Source organism: Larus michahellis, chromosome 4 (assembly GCF_964199755.1).
Source record: "Larus michahellis chromosome 4, bLarMic1.1, whole genome shotgun sequence".
NCBI classification, from domain to species: Eukaryota; Metazoa; Chordata; class Aves; order Charadriiformes; family Laridae; genus Larus; species Larus michahellis.
Window position 1 is genome coordinate 88,921,433 of NC_133899.1, and position 8,065 is coordinate 88,929,497.

At 37.6% G+C, this 8,065-nt stretch overlaps 1 long non-coding RNA gene across 1 annotated transcript in view; it reads left to right on the forward strand.

Annotated features, from left to right (window-relative positions):
• Nucleotides 1-7,079, forward strand: part of LOC141741624 (uncharacterized) — a 66,486-nt gene extending 59,407 nt beyond the window's left edge. The window contains exon 4 of the long non-coding RNA XR_012586436.1: nucleotides 6,940-7,079. This is a non-coding gene — a long non-coding RNA (uncharacterized LOC141741624). The remainder of the gene's footprint in view (nucleotides 1-6,939) is intronic.
• Nucleotides 7,080-8,065: the final 986 nt, after the last annotated feature.

The following is an 8,065-nucleotide window of genomic DNA, read 5'->3' on the forward strand; positions in this document are numbered from 1 at the left end:
TGCGTTTGATGAGGAACTTGGAAGAAGAAAGATGAAAGGACTTTTCTTTTTCTAGGAAAAATGTTGATAGTTCAAGTGTAAGGAAGCTAGTAAGAAGAAAGGCAGAGGAGGGAAAAAAGGACTATGGAGATAAAGAATATGGAGGATGGCAGCAAGACGAAAGCTGAGACGTTTAAGTCAGTAGGTCTATGTATAACTTTTCAGCTAAATATGAGGAGTTTGATACTGATATGGGAAGTGTCAGAAAGCCTCGAAGACATTCAGACAAGTCAAGGTGAAAGGATGATTCGATGGGAATGGAAGAGCTGCAATTTGAACAAAATAAGGAAAAAAGTAGCAAAGGCAAGAGACTTCAGCATTTGACACACAAGACAATGTAGCTTGATTATAGAATGTGTGCATAGCAGAAGAGGAAGACACTCCTTTTAGAACTGTCGAGGAAAAAAATTGTTTATTTGATAGAAACAGTGCCTGTGTGGAATGTAAAATTCAAGTACAAAATTTCACTGTGCCTGAAGAAGAAATTGCTTGCTGAAAAACTCTCCCATATATTATGCAGAATTAACACAATAACTTTAATCCTGTTGTGACAAAGAAAAGATGGTTTATTATAGAGAGGATTGTTTTGGAAAGGCAGCTTCAATTTTCTTGCTAGATAAGAGAGAAAATGTTCTCTTGGCTTCCCACTGCTCTCTGAGCATCCAACAGAAGTGAACTAATCAAAGAGAAACCCTAAAATAACAAGAATAAAGCTTGTGTGAAAACTCATTCTTCTTTATAAAATATAAGAAGTTGTTCTTTTTTGAGGAATAACTATAGAACAGTATTAAAAATTTGTATCATCCAACTGGATTCATCAATATCAGATTCAGTAGATTTTTTTTCCATAACGGTACCTTGAAGAAAAAAAATCTCTTCCTAAATATGAAAATATCAACTACATAATTCACACTTACTCAAAGTTTTCTTATGTCTAGGAAAATAATTTTTTTTCCTTTGAAAGCAAATTCTTTGCTTATTTTACAGGCTCTTTCACCTGCTTTCATGTGGTTTGTTTATTTCCTTGATGACCATTTTGTTCAAATGTCAGTCAAGATCTGGAGGACAACCAAGTTTCCCTATAATGTGCTTCTTCAGTAGAGAAATTTAAAATGCGCAGCCTATTCGTGACACTCCTCTAATGAGGAGATAACCTGAAAAAGTCCAAAAAGATACTTAGAAGCATGGTTCCGGAATTCCAGATATGATTTGAATGCTGATTTCTCCTCAGGGTGCAGCAGCTCATTGGAGAACTAAATATTCAGGCCAACACAATCAACCTAACAGCATGCTTTACGTCCCTTCACAGAATCGTAGAATCATAGAATCTTCATGATTGGAAAGGACCTTTGAGATCATTGAGTCCAACCATACACACACAAAAAAAGACCCCAAAAAAACCAAAAAACCAAAAACCAACAACCTACAGTCTCTGCCCTTTAGAGCATGCCCTGAAGTGCCACATCTAGACGTTTCTTAAACACCTCTAGGGATGGTGACTCAACCCCCTCCCTGGGCAGGCTGTCCCAGTGCCTGACCACTCTTCAGTGAAGTAATTCTTCCTGATATCTAACCTAAACCTCCCCTGCCGCAACTTCAGACCATTTCCTCTGGTCCTGTCATTATTCACCTGGGAGAAGAGGCCAACACCCACCTCTCTCCAGCCTCCTTTCAGGTAGTTGTAGAGGGCAATGAGGTCTCCCCTCAGCCTCCTCTTCTCCAAGCTAAACATGCCCAGCTCCCTCAGCCTCTCCTCATATGCCCTGGTCTCCAGACCCCTCACCAGCCTGTTGCTCTCCTCTGGACACGCTCCAGCACTTGAACACATCTAGAGGATAAGTAAGGTACAAATTTTTGACTGAATGAATACTTACAGAAGCCCCCTGAAGTCATATTTGAATTTGAATTTACATCTCACTTAATTTAATTGAACTGTGTTTTAAAATAGGTAGGCAAAGATAACTTTTCCAGATTGCTGAAGGGTACTCAGGAAAACTAAACATGCCAATGTTTGTGAGCTTAAGCGAATAATTAGGGGAAGACATCTGATCGTACTTTCTACCTCCGATTTAGTCATATCATGTGACTAGAATCATAACTTACAGGGACTCTTAAAAGCTACTAGAGTGATCTAAAACTTTTCTCTGAAAATGTTCAGTTGTCGGAGTCCAATGATATAGCTCCAGGTAACGTACAGTATTACAGACAGGCTGATAAGTGTTAAAAAATATTTAATAGGACATTTTTGAAAAACAATAAAATAATAAAGAATCCCCCAAAAGCGTTGTTTCTAGGTAATATCTATGTGTGACTTTAATGTCTATACTCGGCTTATGGTGGAGCTGTGGCAGTAAAAGTCCCGTTGATCTCTATGGTACAAATTCTAAATACTGTTACAGTATTTATATTTGAAAATAGTGATGACGTGCTTTGCCTTAGAAGAATAACTACATAAATGAACATCTTAAAACCTAATCTTCGTCAAATGAGTTTTAAAACAGCTAGCAAAAGAGCTTTCTGGATTGTTAATATTGATTTTGCTATACATATTGGAAAAACACAGACATTCCAAGGATTAGAATCATGCTGGTACTATGAGAGTTTTGTTTGTTTAAGGTAAAGGACAGCCATCTCACAATGTGATCTCTGGCAAAATAGTGGATGCATTGATACAGGACTCAATTTATAAAGACTTAAAGGACAGATATATAATTAAAACACAAAATTTGATAAGAAAAGGCTTTTTAGTCAGGCAGAAAAGTCCAGGAAAAACAAAAGGCTAAAATTCAAGAGACAGAATTTTGAGAAAGTTATTCTGTGTATATTTTAGATGGTGAGGATAATTAAAAGTGGGAGCAGGTTATGAAGAGTTCTGATGTATTTTTTAATCACTGGGAAATAGTAAAATCAAGACTGGTTATATTTCTATAAGAAAATATCTTGTTCAAACTCAACTGTTGGACTGTGAAGCTGAAATTAGTGCATGAAAATCAGCTAGCACTAAACAGGAGGCTAGAGTACATAATTAAAATGGGATTTTCTGGACTTAAAAGGCTGTAATGTGTGAAAAAGAAGCATTGCCATGCCTGTGAACTGAGTGAATTAATCCCCTTTATACTCTTATATATATAGTAAGCAACAGTTCTGGCTTCAGCCTCACATTAATTTATTTTCATGACAATTCTTATCTGTCGGAATAATTCAAATGGTGAAAGTTAGTGTTCGAAGATGCCTGGTGTTCTTTGACTTTTTATGTTTAATTTGCAGTGGGAATACAACTTTTTTTTTTTTTTAGTAGTTGGTACTAAACCAGTCATTTTGTAGAGAGCTGAGCTGAATTCCATTCTGTCAAAAATTGCAATTTCAGATTTGGACTGCAAAATTGTTATTTGTAATGGTGCAAGAAGTGCAATGAGCACAGGCTGACTTTCAGATCTTGGGGATTCTGTGTGCTAGATATGACATTTAGAAAAATCATTTGTTTTGCAAGCCTATCAGATTTGATGTGGAGTCACTGGGGGGAGAACAAAACACAGCGCCCTGTGAAGTAATTTCTGACACAGTGCTTTTCTTACTTGAAACACATTTTAAAGCTAAAACTTTGCTTTGTTTTGCTGTTGAAGTGCTACTGCCATTCAAACGATGCTAAGCTGCTACTGTCAGAGCAATAGGCAAAGGCAAAGAGATGCTGTCTCCAGCACGTGCCTAGACGTCCTTCTGTCCTGGCAGTGCTGAGGAGATCAGTGTCTTCCTCATCCCTAAGCCTTGCCGGGTTTCACAAGCCAGGCATTTCAGTGCCCACCTCAGCTGTAGAAAACACTTGATGAAATCTGTTGGAAAAGCTCTGCCAAGAGCATGCCTGGAAGGCGTAGGGGTAAGAGCATTCCTGCTGCATGTGGGAGACCCAGTCTGATTCCCCTTTGCTGAAGTGGGTTGTAGCCCCTATCGCCAGTCACCAAGAGAGTGCCCTCCCCCTTGCAGCACAGGTTGCGTCTCAGTCTCAGATGACTGTTCGTATCTGTTACTGGCTTGTGAGTCTCTCTTTCTTTACTTATGGACTAACCCTTCAATTGCCCTTCCCGAATTTAAGAAAAAGAAAGCAAGCTCACTTGAATACACATCCTTAAGTCCTAAAGCTGATCTATGCCCTGCACAGCATTTGTTAACAGCATGTACAGGGCTGCAGTTGTTATTTTCTGGTCATCCTTGCACAGCTGCTGAGTTGTGTTGTGCCCTGAGTGTGCGTTATCACACTTCGCACAAGCCCCTAATTTTGAAGTCCTCGCTGTTTCCGTGCATGGTGTAAGGAAGACTAAATACTTTGCTCTGGATTCCAGTTAGTGTAATGTCGATCCCAGCACGTGAGTCCTGGTGTGAACCTCGTCCTTCAGCTTGTGTATGCTTTCATCTGATCATCCATTAAAAGCTGTGACCTGGAATAAACATCGTAAGATACACATTATAGCCCAGCAGACCATAACAGTTGCATATAAAACATTATAGTATATCATGAAAACATTTACAACTAATTAGTTTAAAGCAATCGACTACCATAATTATCATCTACTAAATAATTAGTATTAATTACTTAGAGGATTAATTAGTTTGCTTCTGAAGCACTTTGAAGATGCAAAGCAAAGCGTAACTGCCATGTATCGTGACCTATGTTCCCTTACAACTGAATATACCATATTGTCTAAAATGTGTCGTCTTGTTTATGCAAAATTGTATTTCATTAGGCCAGTATGTGGCAGCATTATTGACTGGGCCTAAAAGGATTTTGTTGCTATGAAACCCATTCAGAAAAGTGGCTCCTTTCTCCAATCTAAATGAGTGATCGCAGCTCTCCTGTGGGGAGATCTGAGACTCGGAGGAGAATGCAATTAAGATTCATCACGCGTTGGGAGTGAAGTTCATCCCCGTGCATTGATCTGTAATATATTTTTATATGCATATTAGCATTAAGAATCTAGTTACTACATACTGAGAGCAAAATTCACCCCTGGAAGAATTAACTATAACCAGTTCAAAGGTGCTGTTCAAGAATCCCTGTAGCACTTGGGCCCCACAAAGCCCCACATTAAAGTTCCTGATTTTCCAAAGTACCAAATGCCAAGATCTCTTAATAATCTTAGTGGGAACAGTGGCTGCTTTTCAAAACCCCTGCATCCAGGGCCCTTTGAGGCATGAGGGACATAGACAGCTTTGCATAGGCTCTGGATTTATCTAGTATGAAACAGAAATTTGGGTATGTGAGATATCCATTGGCTTGTCAGTGCTTCTTGGCAGGTATACAAGACAGCACAGAACTAAAATAACCGCTTAATTGTGATTTTCTTACGCATTCCATGTATATAAGAAAGCAGGATGATGGGCAATGCTGAATGTTAGACATCTGCAAAGGTTTGTATGTTGACTTCTAAAAGCAGTAGTTTTCTGAAAATTGAAAATTATCTCACTTGTCCTTTCCACAAATGGAAAAAAAAAAAAGTAATTAAATCCCATTGTACATGATGGCAAATTTACTGCATTAATATTAAAGAATGATTAATGGAGTTATAAATCTCTAAAACCAAGGAATGACAAGGAAAATCCCATGATAAATCTGTAACTTCAGCAACATTGACAGACAGCGTTATAACTGGATGTGGCAACAGCCTTGATCAGTTTATTGTCAAGAGACAGAGGCCAACTGCAGTATATTCTTAGATATGAAGGGTCAGCCAGTGACCTCCAGCTCTTTTAAATATTTTTAGAGCAATTATGTTAATGCTTGTTCTTAAGCACCAAAACCCTTTATGACAGTTACATTTATCCTTTCTAAAAGTATGTCAAAGTGCACCTTTTGTATAGTAACTACAGACAAGTGATGAGCTATTCATCAGGAACTTAAACCTCAGTGAAGAAGAGGTTTAATCAGCTGAATATGATGTTGGCATTAAAATGCTACAATCCTTAAATATTCCCTATTTCCTTCATCTTTTTGGTGCTGAGGATTAAAAGCACAAAAAAGTGTGTACTGCATGTGGCAGGAAACACTGAGGCCCAGTGTTAACATAGCATGTTTCTAACATCACTGAATTATATATCAGTTGCAACTGTATTTTTTTTTTTCCAAGTGAAAGCATACTGTGAATTCACAGGGAGTTCTGATTTTACTTATGGACTTTTTATAGCTCTGAGGAATTCATTAAAAATGTTTGTAACCCTTTGAAGTCCTACATGTTCTACCATACATAATTACTAAAACATAAACTTGTTCTTTGCTTTTTCCTAGTTTCAAGAAAGGCTGGTTATTTAATTTGGAAGGTTATAGAGACCATAGACTTAGATCATGGATCACATAACATAGCTATCAAAAAATAAATGCTGAATATCTGACAGAGAGAGTATGTGAGCTGTTCACAGCACAAATTCTATGTAGCTAAACTGTGTACTATGTATTTTGAAAGTAATTAATACATTAGAATTGCTCTAAGTGATGAGAAGACTTACCCTAAAATGGAAGTCACAACTGAAAGCCCTTACACATTCATTATACGTTCTCACGTGCCTGTTCTTGGAGCATTTCCACCATTTTATTTCAAATGATAGACACTCATCAAGTTCTAAGGTCTCTGTTCCAATGGCAACAGCATCTACAGAATTAGATTCTCTCTAATTAACATGTTTGTTGGCAGTTTCTATAGTGAGATCCAGAACTGAATAGGACTGAAGATGAATATGTTCCATCCTTTTCAGAATAGCTGTTTCTGGCCACGGCTGATTTGCTGTGGCAGGAAGGAGAACTGGTCCAGGTTCTGCCTCTGGTGTGACAATCCTCTGGGTAAAATAAATAATCTGTCTTCAAGGCCATCAGATTGATTTCATCAATAAGCATTTCCTTTGCTTTTATAACAGGTAATAAAGAAGGAAACTATTTCTGGTATTCGCAAATTCCCTGCTATCTGAAGCATTACAGGTTCTTCAGTGAGAGCGATAACAAAGAAACCTGGCGGACAATGGTTTTCAGAGACTGCTTGCTGCTTCTGCTGAGGAGGTAAAGATATTGTATATCATATCTTTGAGTCACATAACTGCTGAATGTAAATCAGCATCACTACCTCATTCATCAGCATGATGTCTTTAATTGTGGAGCTGGAAGATTAATTTACAATGTCTGGAAAATGGCCCAATTTTCAGGGGAAGCATTTGTATTAAATGATCAATGCACTAATGAAAAAGTGATTGTACGTAACCCTTGGATCTTATTTTGATCCCAGAAAATAAGCAAAGACTATAGCCATGAATAGCAACTATTTTTATTCCTATAGGTTCCTGGATCCATTAAGATTATCATGGTAATTAAGCGTTACATCATTGTACCTGACATCAAGTTCATTCATATGAATTTTTGTCGATCGAACAAAAAAAAGGACAGTATATTAAATACTAAGCTATGTTAAGAACTGGACAGCATTATTTTTTTTCTTGCCTGAAGTCTTACAAACCTAGAAGCTTTGTTCTCAATTACTTAACTGTTATTAAAATGTCTCTTTTCCTTTTGTGACTCCCCAGTAGAAACAAGACAAACTCTGAAGATGGATCAACAGTAAGACATACTTTCTTTTGACAATTAGTTGCAGTGACTTGGTCCTTCAGTCTGGTCCTGTCCATAACTGCATCTCCAGAATGTATGTTTTACTGTGATTAAAGCATATAAATATAACAACCATGTCCACATATGCCAGATGAGACTAGGAAAATATTTTCCTTATTTTTTCCATTTTAGAAAGCAGAACAGATAGCAGGATTCGCCTGAAAACCCCTTTCGTATCACTGGTGTTTCTTTAGTCATCCAAGCCTACATTGTTGTTCTTCTTTCATTTCAGCCGGTCTGAAATCCCAAAACATTTCCAATACATAAATAAGCAGAGGGAGGAAGGAAGAAAGAGTGAAGTAGTACGAGTAAAAATCCATGAAACAAATCATAATAAAAGATTGGACAACTTCCATTGGCTTTGAAGTTTTTTATGATCTGTTTTTA